General features: G+C 38.8%; 1 protein-coding gene across 8 annotated transcripts in view; it reads left to right on the top strand.

Annotated features, from left to right (window-relative positions):
- lrrc4c (leucine rich repeat containing 4C) overlaps nucleotides 1–17641 on the top strand; it is a 1096970-nt gene that overhangs the window by 813319 nt on the left and 266010 nt on the right. For 7 of the 8 annotated variants that reach the window (XM_062958473.1, XM_062958427.1, XM_062958370.1 and 4 more), the window contains one exon: nucleotides 5473–5559. The exons of the other annotated variant lie outside the window; for it this stretch is intronic. The gene's annotated coding sequence lies outside the window, so the exon portion shown is untranslated. The remainder of the gene's footprint in view (nucleotides 1–5472; nucleotides 5560–17641) is intronic. 8 annotated transcript variants of the gene reach the window in all.

Raw genomic sequence — 17641 nt, 5'->3', positions numbered from 1 at the left:
ACCTAAATGGGCCAAGAACCCTACCCTCTGCAACTTCCTTATTGATTTTAGCAAGGACAACGTCCTCCATGCCAATAACAGATTTCAGATTCGGTGTCCTGAAAGGAGCTCTATGTCCCATTGCAGGAATCCTAAAACCCTCAAAAAAACCCAGCACGCAGATAACTAGCTGCGCCTAAATTGGGATAACTGGATAACCACAAATCTAACTGAACTAGATTAATTGGGCTGGGCCCCTTTGGAAAACCCACCTGAGCCGAAACCTCTCTTGGGATTGTGGTTACCCTTTCCCCCACCCTTACCAGGTTTTTCCTTACTGCAAAATTTGGAAGAATGTTGCCCTGAACAGATGGCACAAACGTGCTGGAACTTGCAACCCCTTCGGGAACAAACTCCCTGCGAAGAATATTCCCAGCATAGCAAGCGTTGTTGAGATTGCTGTGGTTGCTGATACTGGGAATATGGATGCTGACGAAAGGACTGCCCAGCTCAAGAATTTTGAATTGTGTGCCCACTGTCGGCCTTCTCGCCCGCAACAGGACGTGCCGGAGTTAGAACCTCCAACCACAGCTGATGGTCAATCAAATCCCAGCGCAAAGTTGGAGAGTGAGCCGCACAAAGCCTAAAGCGCTTGTCATACAAGAGCCAAGCGCTACCTGTAAAATTTACATAAGCCGAATTGATAATGTTCATGTACTGAAAAAGAGAATGGGCTCTGGAAGGGTAAGCTTTCACTAGAACCCCTCCGTAAATTAAAAAGCAAGAGAACCAATTGCCCCAATTCTGGTCCACTTTGCATTTTTTCATAATTTCCTTTCTTTCATCATCTAAATCATCTTTTTCTTTCTTATCAAGTTCCCTGAAATACAGGGTAAAAATGTCGATGTATTAATTCCTTAAAATTTTATCAATTGTCTTTTGAGCCAAATGCGAGCCTAAAGCTGTAGCACTAAGGCAAATAAGTGGGGGGGGGGGGAAGGGGTGGCAGAAACTAGAATGAGCCAACTCCCTACCCTATCCAAGCCAAGGGACCCGAAGCGCCTAACATTTCTTAAATCAAAAGCAACTAAGCATCCATTTAATTAAAGCATACAATACCACACACTGATATGCACCTACTATATATACATGATATTAAATTAATTCAATAAGTTAATACCCCAATTTATATAGAGAATCTCATTAATTTATTGTCCTCAATAGCATATTAAATAAATTACCCCATGAAAATTAATTAAATATATTAATCAATTAACCCCAATATCAATTCATTAATTAATCAGCCACCATAAATACATATGAATTAATTAATCTCCATACATTATCAATGAATTAACTTGAACCATCTAATCAATTACTAATAATCCATTTGTATTTTTAAAACCAATCAGTCAATACCATCAATTGTTATAGCATTAAACCAATGCAATGTGAGTATGCCCAAATTAAAAATGGCCACCGCCATTAAAATCCATTAAAAAACGTTCCGTAAAATGGCTGCCATGAAGCGCCTAAAATGGCTGCCATTCCCTTAACAAAGATGGCCGACCGATCAACAAAATGGCCACCATTGTTCTATTTAATATGCCAGCTACAAAAATGGCCGCCCGTCCTTTCCAGCCTAATTCCCTTAACAAATATGGCCGCCGCAAACAGTTGCCCATGCTCACAAGTAAAATGGCTGACCAGCCCTCACTCAACATGGCGCCCATCCTTTCAAGCCTAATTCCCTTAACAAATATGGCCGCCGCAAACACTTGCCCATGCCCACAAGTAAAATGGCTGACCAGCCCTCACCCAACCTGGCAACCAACATGGCTGCCCAAAGAAAAACCGGGGCAAACTATGAGGCAAAATAGCGCGAAATTCAAAGAACTGACACTAACGGCTATGGCAATCTGCCCAGCAACAGGGAATTCGCGCCACAAACACAGCCAATCTGCCCAGCAACACCTCTACATAAGACTGGTAATAAAAATGGTGACCCTACCACATAGCTTCCATTCCCAAACGTCAAATTAAAACGCGACCCAAACAACCAATTCATCATTCATACCATCCAAATAAAATTACACAATAAATAAAGCCCACTTAAACATGGAAAAAAGGTACATCATCCCCATATCTCCCAAAAGTAAAGCCCCAGCCTACATCTTCACACTAATAAGGCTCGGGACCATGCAAAGGAAGAAGGGAGGAACGGAGAAGAGGCCCGCGGGCCCCGCACGCACCCTCCTCCGCCCAAACCCCTTAGAACTGGGGAAGCAAATTAATTTCCAAACAAATTCTTAACATTACCAGGCACAATGACGTCGAGGGAGAAGCCAAGCAGCAGCCAAGGCCAACCCTGGCTCCCCTGCCTCAGCCTCTCTCCCTTCCTATACAGACCTCAAAGCAGTAGTATAAACAGATGAAAAGGGGATAAATCTCCCTCGACGTTCTCCTCCTGGACCTCGGCACCAAGGGACAGGAGCTCCCACTCTTGGATCCTCTCACGTCGAAGCTCCAAAAGTGAGTGAACGAAGAGGCGGGCAGCTTCCTAGAAGCTCTGCCCCCCCTTCCAGAAGTCTCTCCTTCGTTGGGAGGGGGCAAATCCCCTTCCCTCCCCCAGCTGCGCAGTGGGGGGAAGTTTCTTCTCAGTACTCAATAGTCTACCTTGGACTAACCCAAAGGATGTGAGCCGATATGTCAATTCTACAGTATTCACTTGAGATTATTTATGCTTTGTGAGCTCTGAGCATAAGTTCCCTTTTTTGAAATCATAAATTGGGCCAGTCTAGCCATACAAAACTGAATACACAGGCTGGCTGTTACTTATCACAGGCAGAAGGCATAAAAATAATAATGGCTGGAGGGTTTCTCATTCAGGAGGGGCAGGGGACATTTGGAATATGACCTTCTTCCCATCCTAACATAGCCCTGGGCTCTTTGAATTAAAATCGCATATCCTAGAACACTATCAAAGGCAAAGTTACTCTATACTCCTAACATACCAAGTCCTTTTACTCACCACCCATCATAGAAATGGTGGGAATATAATGCCTTTGTGCCTGGGCTGTTACTCAACTGGGCATGATGACAATTCACTGATTTACATATGTTGAAAAGAGGAGGACATAACCTATCAGGAAAGTAAGACGTGAGAGTAATCATGGCAATGGTTGAGATGATTCAGTGCTGCTGGAAATAACTTAGAAATGCTGAACAATTTCCACAGAGAACTGAGCCTCATGAAAGCAGGAATGTGCAAATCTGTTTCATTTTCACTGCATTTTTCAAAATCCTGTCAGTAATCATGTCCTATTTGTATCATATCAGACACTGGGGCTTGTTTTTCCTCTTCCTGAATGAAAATTGATACATATTTTGGCATGCATTATTTCTAATGTATGGGTTTTTAATACATTTTCTCCATTGATTAAAGGTCTCTTGTGTACATTTTACAACTTTTTAGCAGACTATATGCTCCAGGATTATAATATGGAAAGAAAATAATAAATGTATAAATAGATATCCTATGGGGAACTGAGTCTCAAAATGGAAAGAACTGATAGCCAAAGTGAAGGGGAAAAAATGCAAGGAAATGCATTGCCTGACTTACCAGGCAATGCGCTGTTGTGGTGTGGGTGCCCTCAGGCCCCATCATGGTGCTGGCAGGGGGCTTCTCCTTCCCAGAAGCCCCCTGCATGGCAGGAAGCCTTCCCGCCACTTCGCTTCATGGCCAATCAGCGGTGGGCCCAGCCCCAGCTCCTGATTGGCCAGGCCAGTCGTGGGCCAGCCGAGCGCCCGCTTTTAAGCCACACGGCAGGCCGGAGCAGTTATTGGGCCTGATCATCTCCATGATCCAACAAATAAAATAAAAGTTGAAGTTGAATCACAACTGTTCCTGGAGGAAGGGGGAGAGAGGGAGAAGGAGGGGTTTAGGGGTGGGGTGGGATAAGAAGATAGGTAAAGGTAGGAAACTAATATGGAATTAAAGGAGTAGAAAATGAGTTATACCAGAAGAGTATGTGATCTTTTTTCTTTGTATTGGTTGATTTTGTTTAATACTTCTGTAATATAATGGCAACAAGCCGTACTCTACTTATACAATTCATAGATAGATAGATATTGATATACCATGGAACCTATCTTACGGGAAAGGTGAAATATTGCTTAAAAAAATACCACTCATGACATAACAAAATACCACCACATCAATGAATAAAAAAAAGCATCTCCAATGTTTTCTTATACTTCTTGTTTTTCTCATAATTCTTGAATGTAATACTGAAATGTAATACTTTAATGTATACTGAAACCGATTAACATGATTTGTCTTGGAGGATAAGACAATTATTACACATACATTTTTGAATATTTTGCAACCGTTCTGAGTCTAAATTTCACATAGAAAAATATATGAGGGAATTTCAGATATTAAAATGAATACACTGATTAATTTTTCATATAAAATGCAAATAAGAAAACTCTTTATGAAAATAAATGTTATTTGTGAAATTTATGTCTCATTCTCTACATTAAAAGAATGACCTGAAAGTTGAATTGAATGAATAAATATAAATGAAAATGATGCCAAATGCTAGGGCATTTGCTTTGGATGACAGAATTGTCAGTTTTATTCTCCCTTCTTATATCTTTTGAATAACAAGCACATCATAGCATGATTAAATCAATTCTATTTGAATTCCTTGATTGTAGGAATGTCTCAACAGTTCTATAAACAGTGATTTACCACATCTTTCATTTTTTTCAGAACAAGATTGCCCCAAAATCAGATAAGATAATTAAAGGGAGATATTCTGAAACTATCATGTGTATAATAATGTGCTGAAATTTAGTTTCAGAACTTCAGTTAAAGTAACTGACATACAGTGAAGTTAATCTCAAATCTTATTCCTCTTATTAATACCTAATGATAGAGGTTGGAAATGCGGGATCTAAATCGAATCAATAGTTTCCAACACAAATTCACCTACTGATTCAGTGGAACTTCCATGTATGTTGATATACCAGTGAAGATTGAGTCAATGGCTCTAGATTTTGACTAACAACTGGCTTTATGTTTCAGACAAAGCCAAAGCCCATGGGAGATTTCTGGATGTTGTGGTACAAAAATATCTCTTCCAAGTTCAAACAAACCTCGTCATTGTGAAACTCATCATCGGACAACCACTTTAGAAAATATAAGCTAAATATAATTCTCTGAAAAGCATTTTTTATTTATAAAGTGACTTAATATTAGCATAATCATTCCTGGGTGAAGTCAAAATAAGATTTTCAGAACAAAAATCAAAACATTTAATTAAAATTTTAAAATTTAAAGACATGCTGAAAAAGTATTCCATAATTCTCTCCTTTTCCATATTGAGATGATTGTTTACCTTAGGCACAAACTGTTATTTTTTCACAATACAAGGAATTTTTTTTATTTTTAATCTCTTTGTTTCTTCTTTGTTTCTTTTTTTGAAGGACCAATGTCATCTTTGTCACCAACCATCCTGCCTTTTATCAAACAGATTTTCATTTGAGTAGAAACATCAGATATGATTTATTAAGGTAAGACAATGCTTTAAAAGTATCCTTAATTCAAAAGATAAGATTAAAATAAACTGTTTATTTCAGAAAAAAATACTCCTTACTCCTTTCAAGAATAAATGCAATTTGACCCCCAAAAAATGAATGCAAGAATTGGTATTGTCCCCCACCTCTCCATTTGTTTTTCAGCTTTAAGTGGATGGATGACAAGTGAAGTGTAGTAGCAAGGGGACCTTAGTGGTTGGTCTGGTTGTTTATCAAGTGGGAAAAAGAACATCAATTACCAGTGTCACCAAAATTCAAAACTCTTCAAATCATGAGCAATGTTTTGAGAACTTTGTAAAGTTCCTGTGAGCTGTGGATGTAGTAGGAATGGGAAGGCAGTAGCCATTTAACTGAACCAGGTGCTTCTTGAGGCTTTACTCTGTCTAATAAAAGGTCTGGATTTGTAGTGAAAAATCTTCCAAGATGCATATCTTTCAGGAGGGCTGTAGTTGTGTAGTCCAGGTGGCTGAACTACATGGCTCTTGTGGTTCCTTCTAAAATTTTATATTTATACAAATGGTCATCTGTTGGGGTTGCATTAATTGTATGTTTCTGTATGACAGGGAGTTTGGCTGGATGGTCCATGTGGTCTCTCCCAACTCTATAATTCTATGAATCCTAGGACACAGTCTGTTGTATTACGTTAGGCCTGAGTTAGGTTATTGGAACCTACATTTTTTATGCAAACAAAAAATTACTTCATCAGATGCATGAGATACATAAAAAGGACCACAGAGATGCTGAAGACTTATTTAAGTGATGGCTTATTAGTTATTTTTTTTTCTCCTTGAGGATGATATTTTTAGGGATGGATATACCACGAGGTTGTTGGAGTTTGTTGATAACCCTATCATAGTTTCATAGTGATTCAGTTTGGCAACTATAGAGGAAAATTGAAGAATAGTTGAACGTGAGACTTTTTTTTTGTATTCAGCAGTATAATTCAAGAAGGAAAGATCAAGGACAGTAATGTTTGGAATATGAGGGTAATGAGGTGGGAGTGAGCATGAAATTATTTCCATCAGGATTGTATAATGGTAAGTAAAAGAAGAAGAAAGGATCACATCCGAAAAATAGCCTGGGAATTGTTTCTAAGATGCACTAAAGATGAACACCAGTGCTGTTAAACTGATAGCTCTTATTTCCCCACAAATAAATATGCATATTTTTGTGAGGCACATTTCTGTGAAATAGTCTATTAGGCAAGATTTATAATCCTCAGATAACAAGGTGTCAACTTGGCTATGCTTAATCTAAGCGTCATAGCAGCTGGCGTGATTGCTCTTGCTCTGTCATATATTGGCAGCTACTCACCTCAGCAACAGCAACGTCTGTTTTCCCATACACATATTCATTTTCAGCAGCATGAGAACTAGTTTCCTGGGTAGGTTTCCTGTATCTGTACAGTGCGTGTGAATATCCTAGCCATATGGGCAGAGCCAATAACAAAGGTTTTTCCTAATTAATGGAAAGCAGTGCTAATTGGGAGGGGAATTTAGTACCTCCATGAACTACAGGGGAATAGACATCAGTCGTGATAAATGGGGAAATGGAATGTGTCTTGAAATATCCATAGGTTAGAACAGGGATGATAAAATTTAAACTCTTCAAACATTTTGTATGTCAATTTTCTAAAGCCAATGCCAGCCTACCCAATGATTACGGGTTATACGAGATGCAATCCAAAACATCTAGAGGCCAATTTTCATTATGAAGAAAGAGTTTCTTCAGACTTGTAGGCGTTCATAATTCCCAGTTTGCTTTGGATGTGTACTCCTAATGTGCTAGTTTGAGCATGAAACTATTTCTGACTAACTGAGTTGTTTCCCTAGTTTGTGTTGCCCTTAGATGAAACTGGACATATGCCAAGCATCACAGTCCAAAAAGGGAGAGATTTGTATTTGTTCAGGGGTTTTTTATTCCTTATACAGGAAAAGAGAGAGAAAGACTTCAAAATATCTTACATGCTGAGAAAAGACTATTATTTCTTTTTCTCCTGCATGTCAGAGCCGCTGAAAAAATTGCCAAATGGAATTTTGTCAGCTCTCCTGAAACTGTTACCACCTTTAGGGCTTAGAATAAGAAGAAGAAAGTTCAAGCCTAGAGGGTAATTTATTTCAAAACCTATAAGCACCTGAAAATAGAGGACTGAAATGAAAGTGTCTTTAAAACTACTGTGAAATGGTACCAACTTTCATCTGTGAATACATGAAAAAGAATACAGGAAACTGCACCTACAGCAGATGTGGAAGGAGAAGTTATTATCTAGTTGTCTCATGAACCTTTTGCTTTTGATCAAGTTCTTCTGTATTTTTGTCAGATTCTTCAGACACATACACAGACACGTTCTCCTTTTTCCATTTCTTTTGTCTCGTTTTCCTTCAAGTAGAGCTGCACAGACAGCAAATGAGGTGTTAAAATTGTTATTGATAGATTTAATACTGTTTCACATACAAAACTACCATATCAGGAACAAAGCTAGGCTCAAATCGTTCTTATTGCTATTCATATTTTCTTGGAAGAGACTTATGGAAGTAACTTACTCATGTAATCTTCCATCTATAATCAGATGTGGTAGACGATACATTCAGGATAGAGTTTTGTCATTTCTTTTGTCTGTACATACCTCCAGAATTTCACTTTCATTTTCCTGCAGTGGTTACAATATCATACATTAGGTTCTGTTTTGATAAAATCAAATTCTTAATATCTCTTTTGTTTATTCCCATCAAGTGTGCTATCACTAACTGTAGATAGGAAATTCTGGAAACAGTTTATGGTCTAGATGGTGATTATACAAACCCCAGGGCACTGATGCACATTAAGAGCTTTCTTTCATGCACTTTGGTTGGAGTTTATTGTCTGGTTGCTCTAAATGCTCTACAGTTTTATTCTATCATTGGGACCATCCATGGGTATGATTCTGCTCAGAGCATTCCTGATGATGGAAAAATGTGGGAAGGAATATTTGCTTGTTTCCCCTCCCTGACTTCTGTAGCCTCCATTTGTCACTATTCTAGAAGTCCCTTTTGCTGCAAAACATATTTTTGAAGGATGCTAAGACAGGTCATATTAAGTTGTTCAAAGGAGATTTTAAAATAAATAGCGCCTTGACATTCTCTTCATATAGGGGCATGCTTCTATTCTACACAGAAATCGTCCACAAAGTTGGAACCCCAATTTTAGGGTTCTAGATCACATGGAGAACTTTTAATGATTTCCTTTTCAGACTACTGTTTCATAAATCCAATAAAGGAGGGTAGGGTTAACTTTATTTCTGCTCATTCATTCACATTTTTTCTGCATGTTTTTGCATTTCTCTTATTATTTCTTGTTAAATGTTATAGCCTGCTTTTTAATAGTTGCAAATGGTTAATACTTTTACCTAAGTTTTAAAAATTGTAATGCTATATTTTTCAGAGCATTTGTATATCTTTATTTATACTATACTCCTTCAAAACTTCAATGACATGCTTCAAGTCCAATTTATTGTCAGGTTTTTTTCCCCTAGATCTCTGCTGAGCTTTCCATATTTTCCATAGACTTCAAAATTAAAATAATGGATCAGTACAGGTCTTCTTTTTCAAATAATCATAGTCTCAGTCATTTTTTTCTTTCTTATTCAACACCTTCTTCTCATCTCACTGTTGAATTTTCAATTGCTGTTCTTCAGACATTAAATCATCCATCTTAGAACTATATACTTGGGTGTTAATCAAGATGGTATCTAGTTTGTCCAGCTTGTTGTTAGCTCTTTTGACTGATTCATTTAGAATTTCAAGTTGTTTCATATATTTCATAAGTTTAGTCCATTTTTTACTCTGTCCCTTTTCCTTTTGAATTAATCTTCATCAGATTAAACCTTTGGATTAATTAAGATATGCAAGTACTACCATCCTTTTTTGTCCACTAGATGTTGTATTCCTGTAGCTTTTAGCCAGCTGTCATTTATAAACAGGTTATAGTGCTTAGATCAGTGGTTCTCAATCTATTGGTTCTCAGATGTTTTGATCTTCTGCTCCCATAAATCCTAAAAGCTGGTAAACTGGCGGGGATTTCTGGGAGTTGTAGGCCAAAACACCTAGCAAACCACAGGTTGAGAACCACTGGCTTAGATAATGTTTATAGAAGAATGTTTATAATGGAAGGATGTGTTGTGACTTGCTGATTCAATTCATAGTCACTCTCAGAAATCTTCCTTACTCTTTTCTCTTTAGTCAAGCTCTGTATTTCCTGACCTTTTGTCATTCTGGATGCAAGGGAGCTTAGGAAGAGAGGAGGGGATAACTTCTCAAAAGCAAAAATGGCTTCCAGAATGATGCTGAATCAGGAAGTACAGACCTTGCAGAGATGGTAAGGGACACCTTTCTGTAGTTTTTCTGGGAATAGAGTGCAGGTAGGGTAGGAAATCAATGCCAATCAATGTCCAGCCCTGCCAAACCTGCTTCAGTACAGCTTGGGTGTCTGGTCGCGGCCTCGTCGGGCCTCCATACAGTGAGGTCTCATAAAAAATATGGCAGTTCCAACCGCATTTTGTGGCTGCGTAGAAGGGCCTTATGATTCCATGAGAAATCTTCACTTTGTTTTAAAGCTACATTGAACTGCTGAAAGCCTCCCAGAATGTGTCTACTAGGCATGTGCGATCCATGAAAAAATGGTTCAAAACTCGCTTTGAAAGTAGGGGGCGCTGGTGCTTTGTTTCTAAAGTAATATCCGAATTTTGAAGGCAAAAAGTTCAAAACTTTCAGAAACTTCAGATTCTTCGTATATACCTCATTAATGGCGGGTGTGCATGGGCATGAAGGAAAACATTATCGTCAATGGGGAAAATAGAGGGGTTTCTCTCTCACTCATTTTGTGAGCTATCCTAATGAACACATTTACCACTGTTAGCTCACCAAATCTAAGAACATTTGACTTATCCTCAGATTTTTTGGCGAATTTTCAAAGCTTTTATTAAAAAAACTTTTTTAATAATAAAAAAATCTGTTCCTGGTTTGAAAGTGTTATTTCCTGTTTCATTGGGTTGTCTTTACTTTGAAAGTCATTGTGCTACTTCAGAAACTTTGTTTTTGTAGTTGAAACTTTGTTAAATTGATGGAGAGAGATAAGACAAACCATAATGTGCTAATTTTTATAGGACAATGTCCCTTGCGCAAAGACAAAGTTTTGGCAGTGCAATCAAGTTTTGCCATGTTTTTATGACTGAACCAATTAGGAAATGACATTTATCAACCAGGAAAAGAAATCATAGCAAACCATCAAATCACTCCTGACAGATGGCTATCTGACAGAACACTTGCAAACCAGCTATTCCTGGTTTGAAAGTGTTATTTCCTGTTTCATTGGGTTTTCTGGGGCTGAGACTGTGTGACTTGCCCAAGATCACCCAGTGGGTTTCTGTGGCTGAGTGGGGAATCAAGCCACAATAGTAATCCAACTTTCAAACCAGTACATTATACCATGCTGTCTCAAAACGGGCTCTTATGTCTCATTCTATATCCAGGAGTGAAATGGGCTCGAATACTCCAATGCTATATCCAGGAGTGAAATGGGCTCAAATACCCCGATGCTCCAGGAGTGAAATGGGGGCTAAAGCCCCATTCTATACCCAAGAGTGAAATGGGCTGCAGCTCCCTCTTCCTAAGCTGAGGAAGGTGAAGGAGAATGAGGGAAAGTTAGTGCTTGATTCAGATTGAGCTGCTTTGGGAGTGAGGAGGAGGAGAATCCGGATTGGGAGTTATGGGGGGTTTTTTTGTGCAAAACTTTGGAGAACTTTGTGTAAAAGAGGGAGAGAGAAAGGGAAGTCAAGGAAAACTTCTGTAGCTTCCTTCCTTTCCTTTTTCTCTTCCTTCCTTCCTTCCTTCCTTCCTTCCTTCCTTCCTTCCTTCCTTCCTTCCTCCCTTCTTTCCCTCCTTCCTTCCTTGCCTCCTCGATGGCAGTGGGGCTGATATCCTTGGAGGCAGTGCGCTGCAAGACCCAGAGCCTTCAGGAGCAAGCCAATGCCACTGAAGTCCAGGCAGAGAGGCTGCAGAGGGAGCTGAACAAGGAGAGGGCCCTCCAAGAGAAGGTAGTCAGCCCTGGGTTGGTTGGGGCAGCAGCAGCAAACAGGGCACCCTTTCCTCCCTCTTTTCCTTCCATCCATTCCTCGCTCCAGGTTTTGCACACGGAGAGGCACACTCTTGCAAAAGCGCTCCTTCTCTTCCTCCTCCTTTTTGATGCTATATCCAGGAGTGAAAACGCTCCAGGCTTCTATGGGGTTCTTTAGCCCAATGCAGGAGATTGATTGAAAATGGTTTCACATATATCTAAAGGTATTCTGAAGGTATTCCAAGGATGGGCTCCAACGCTTCAAATTGGAAGGTTAATTCAGGAGCGCCAAACCATTTCAGAATCCTGTTCGAATATATTATGATTAATGAATTTATTACAATTAATGACGATTCCGATTAATTTGCCCATGCCTAGTATCTACACCAAACTAAGGCCCACGAGCCAGATACAGGGTCATTTCCCCAGCACCTGCCCTAAACTTTAGACTTATGGTCACCCTAAGTCTAAAATGATTTGAAACAACATACAACAACAACAATCCTAATTAACTTGATTATATCATCAGCCAAAAGTAGGCCCACACTTCCCACTGAAGCACTGATAAGTTTATGTTGGTCAAATTGTTCTTCATTTTGAATATTGTGTTGTTCTTTCATGGTTTTTGCACTACAAATAAGATATGTATCATATGCATAGGAATTGGTTCAGCCCCCCAACAGTCTGAGGGACTGTGAATCGACTCTCTGCTTAAAATGTTTTAGGAACCCCTGATCTATACTATAGAATGAATGCAGTCTGTTACTACTTTGACTGCCATAGCCCAATGCAATGGAGTCATAGAAATTGGAACAGCATTATATGGCAGTATAGATCCAGCCTTTGACATAGAATATTAAAAACCTTGTAAACTACATCTCCCATGTTTCCATAGCATTGATGCATGGAATTTAAAGTGGTGTCAGCCTGTATTATTCAACAATGTGAATGCAGCTCTAGAAGCACAATTCAGTTTTAAAACAAGCCAAAACACTTCCTGTGCACCTTGTTTTGAAAACCTAATTTTGGAACTTCTGGAAGTTGCCCATTGCCCACCCCTGCTGCACTATGTCTTCCTGGATGCTCTAAAAAGGCCTATTGAAGGCCATGACTATGGCAGTAGGGCTAGCATAAATATAGAAGGAACTTGGGACCTAGAAAATAGTAATTTTAAAAGGTCTCGTCTTTCAAAGAGTGCTGGTGCTTCACTAAACTGCAACTCCCAGGATTCTATAGCATTACGACATGGCAGTTAAAGTAGTGTCAAATTGCATTAAATCATTCATCTCTACATTGGAGGGCCATTTCTTAGCCATACAACCTGTTTTCTCAGCCTAATCAATGGCTGTTTTAGCAGAAAAATGTGGGCTCAAAAAGTCATATAGTATACCAGTATTTAAGGCCTTGGCATGCCCCCTAGGAAAGGCAGTTCTTTCAAGGAGAACTAACATTGCATACCCTTGGGTATATTACAATATTATTTCCAACTATAAGAGGAGGAACTATTGCAAGAGGTTAACCTATGCTATGAAAGAACTATCAAATGCAGAGCAATTAAAACTAATTGGAGAAATTCTTCATGCAGTTGATGACAATGACATTACCTAGATGGTACAGGAATGTGTGGATTTTTTTAAAAAATGTTTTAAACTTTTTGCCTCTCTGTCGGAATACTTTGTTCAGTGATATCATATACTAGTATATCATATATTCTTTTAGAATATTATTATATATACCATATATACTCTAGTATAAGCCGACCCGAATATAAGCCGAGGCACCTAATTTTATCACAAAAAACCGGGATAACTTATTGACTCGAGTATAAGCCAAGGGTGGGAAATGCAGCAGTTACAGGTAAATTTCAAAATAAAAATAGGTACCAATAAAATTTCATTAATCGAGGCATCAGTAGGTTAAATGTTTTTGAATATTTACCGTATTTCAAAGAAAAGCAATAAACTAGCTCTATAAGTGGAAAAGTAGGGGCAACAAAAACTATATGGTATCAACAATAACCTAATAATAATAATAATAATAATAATAATAATAATAATAATAATAATAACAACAACAACAACAATAACTTCATTTGGATCCCACCCTATCTCCCCATGGAGACTCAGGCCAGCTTCCAACATAGTAACAGGCAAACATTCAATGCTTATATAAACAATGCAGACATAGATATAGATCTATAATTATAGATACTAATTTCACATATGCATTTCCCCCTGAAACGTTTGCAAATCCCTCTGTGTGTGTGTGTGTGTGTGCATTTCCCCTACAATATTTGCAAATGAATATATATATATATATATATATATATATATATATATACACACACAGTAAAACCCCACTCGTCCAAGCCTCTGTGCAATCTGAGCGGGTGAACGGGGAGGGCCGCAAATGCCCTCCCCATTCATCTGCTCGCTGGCTGGCTAGGTGTGCGGAGTTGCTAGGTAGATAGCAAGCTACCTAGCAACACGCACGGGGCACTCGCCCCTTGGGAGATGCCCCCTCTGTGTTGCTAGGTACCTTGCTATCTACCTAGCAACATGCAGGGGGCACCTCCTAAGGGGCGAGTGCCCCAGGCGTATTGCTAGGTAGCTTGCTATCTACCTAGCAACATGCATGGCTGGCTCCTTCGCCACGCGGGGCACCAGTGCTGCTGGCTCCCGGCGTGACAAAGGAGCTGAGGCACTGGTGGGCGGGTGAACAGGGAGGGCTTTTGTGGCCCTCCCCCTTCACCCGCTCAATGGCTGACCCAAACGCCCTCCGAAGGGAGAAGTTTCCTCTCTATTCGGCAGGTGCTTGGACCCAGGGAAGCAGCACACTTCCCTGGATCCAAGCCCTGGCCGAACGAAGAGGAAGCCTCTCCGTTCGGCGGGTGCTTGGACCCAGGGAAGCGGCATGGTAACTTGTCTGTAAAGTGCAACCATTTATATTTTGAATTTTTCTTTGTGGTTAACATTTATTTGTTCAAACACATAGATGTGTGCAAACATGTGCTTAAATAGAAATGGCATTGTGAAATATTCTGCTTCTATCATTGCATTTCCCCAGAGGCTTATGTCAAAAGTCTTGTCTTTATAGCTGAGTCGTTAAATGTTTCACACATTTGACCCTCTGCAGTTCTCAAATGTTGAAATGATTTTGCATTTGAAACATGAAGCAGCAGAAGTGTCAAGTAAAATGTCTCAGTTGGGAATCCAGCATGCCTCCTTCTGATAACTTTGTCTGCTTTTATCCTCTTGTCTTTTTCCTCCCATTCTCACAATCCATTCTTTGGACTCTGGCATTTCATTTGATCTTTTTTTTTAAAAAATACTCCTGAATTTTGTATAAGTTAACAAAGAAAATGAATCAGAATTTGATTACACAAGTTTTTTTTTTTTACAAAAAATATCCTCCTATTCCAAGCTTTTTCATCAAGGTACTTAGAATATATATATATATATATATATATATATATATATATATATATATGTGTGTGTGTGTGTGTGTGTGTGTGTGTGTGTGTGTGTGTGTGCTTGTGTGTGTGTGTGTATGATACAAAAAAGAAAGAAAAAAGAAAAAGAGGAAAGAAGAAAGAAAAAAAATCAGAAAAATGGATGAAAATGCATAAGACATGAACCACATGTAGTCATACAGATTAATACAGGCAGCCCCTGAGTTAAAAACTTCTAAAATACAAATGAAATGAAATAATTAGGAACAGGAGTAAGACAATAGGATGTGAGAAAAATCTATCCCTCTGGAGTGAAATTTAATCCTGAAAGAGTTAACATGACGAAAAGGGGTCTCCACTGAAGCTTTATCAGCAATCCTTGTTTCCACAACAAGCCACATTTTTCAAAATTCAGTTAACACAAGGACAGAAAGTGAGATGAAATCTTTTGAACAGGAGCACAGACAGCAAAACAAATGCCACAGGAGTGTTAACCCTTCCTCATGCTATCCAAAACTTATGTGTGTGTGTGGAGTTATACTTTTAAAAATGTACTTATTCTGACTTACAAATTTAACTTAAGAACAAACCTACAGAAACTATCTTGTTTGTAACTTGTGGACTGCCTATATATGCTGACAATATTTCCAAGCATTACAACCAAATTCCAACTTTCAATCTTCTTTAAAAACAACTTTTTGAAATTAAATTACAACTCCCAGGAATCTATAGCATTGATACACGGCACTTGAAGTGATGCCAAGCTGCATTCATTCTACAGTGTAGATATACATTCAGTCAAACCACTCCTAGAAGAGTGACCTATTCATAGAGCTAAAATAAACTAAATTTCAAGAAAAAAATTCAAATATTCCATATGGTTTCAGCTGATGCGATATATCCAGTAATAATATAAATGCTTCCAGATGGGCCTGTCTTGGTTTTACCCAAGGTGTCCAAATGACGCCTCAGGAAAAACTGAATGAATCCAGACAAAACTGGGACTTCCCTGTTTGCTCTAGATTAACTAAACACCTAGAAAGATTTGGACCTTAAGATAAGGTTTGGATCTTTCCAGGTGAGGGCCCTGTGGGGATTGACTCCTGGGGCTGCTTCTCAGGGGTCAATCCCTACAGCAATCCCACTTCTTTGGCCTCTAATCCCAGCCCCCCATTCCTCCCCACCAAAAAGTTACTTGAGTGGTCTGCCGGCAGCAGAGCTCCCTCCAGTACATTCCCCTGAGGTGGGAAAATGACATGTCAGGAGATTGGAGAGATGAGAGAGGAAGTTGGGAAGAGGTGGGGGGCTGGGAGGTGGCTGGAAGCATGTAGCCACCACCTTCCCCCCCCCCCCCCAGAAAGCCTGGGGTTTGGTTTGCAGGTGGGGACTAAATCCTGGGAAGAACTGGGATTCAGTCATCTTTGGAAGGGCCCTGTGATTTTTATCATAATGTGAAGACCATTTTCTATTATTACATTATTAAAAATTGCACAGTTGGGTTCCATGTAGAGATCCTTCTGCAAACATTTTATACTTTAATGCTTTTAGGTCAGATTTAAACTGCCAAAATATGTTCTTGTCCCATAACTGAGTGAGATAGTAGTACTTTTGACTAGAAAATTAGAATGAATTTTTATATGGAAAATCACAGAAATAAAATGAATGTTTGTGATTATGCATTTGTGATGTCTACCAAAGTAGTGATAGTTTCTGCTTTGTTGATGGGCTTTTAAGAACTGGGAGGAAAGAGGGTGGATCATTTGATTTTAAACAAACACTCAATCTGCACTTGATATGTCCTGCTTTGTGCTGATCGCATAAAATAGTGATGGAGACCCCGAGGAGAGAAAAAAACATGGCTTTTTGTCGCATTCTTCAAAGACATTGGGTTTTGTAGAGGTTGAAACTTCTTCATTGGAATTTCATGTTTAGTTAAGATAATCTGAATATATTAAAGAATGTATTTATCATGTAGGTTTTTTACATCACTAGTAGGGCTTTTAGGTGCCCATTAAGACTAGATAAAGTAGATGACAACCAATTGGAAAAGCTATAGAAGAATGAATTCATCCTAGTTATATCTTCAGTATTGTCCTTGCAATTATACTCATCTCTGAGTAGATATGTAGAAGATTTAACTGCTGGAGACTTTAACTGTATAGTCCTGTAACATAATATCTACAAAGAATGTGTCATTCTCTTATTTTGATTCAAAAGGTATATACAGTATGTTATATTTTATTGGAGAAACACTCAATGACTTATCTTCCTCTTTAGTCAGTGTAAAAGATCTAGGGCTTGATATTATAATGGAATTAGAATGTTATCTTGCATATTCTATGAAATCAGAATGAAGCTGACCAGTTTGCTGAAGAAGGAATAACCTTTTTAGTGCAGAAGTGTATGGCATAATAATCACATTTTTCTCATCCCCAAAATGCAAAGTGACTTGCATTTCAGAACAGTACTGGCAATTACTGTAAGAAATGAATGAGTTGGTTGGTGTTCTGAAGCTCT

This window comes from Anolis carolinensis, chromosome 1 (genome assembly GCF_035594765.1).
Source record: "Anolis carolinensis isolate JA03-04 chromosome 1, rAnoCar3.1.pri, whole genome shotgun sequence".
Classification (NCBI taxonomy): Eukaryota; Metazoa; Chordata; class Lepidosauria; order Squamata; family Dactyloidae; genus Anolis; species Anolis carolinensis.
This window is presented reverse-complemented; position numbering and strand designations above follow the sequence as displayed.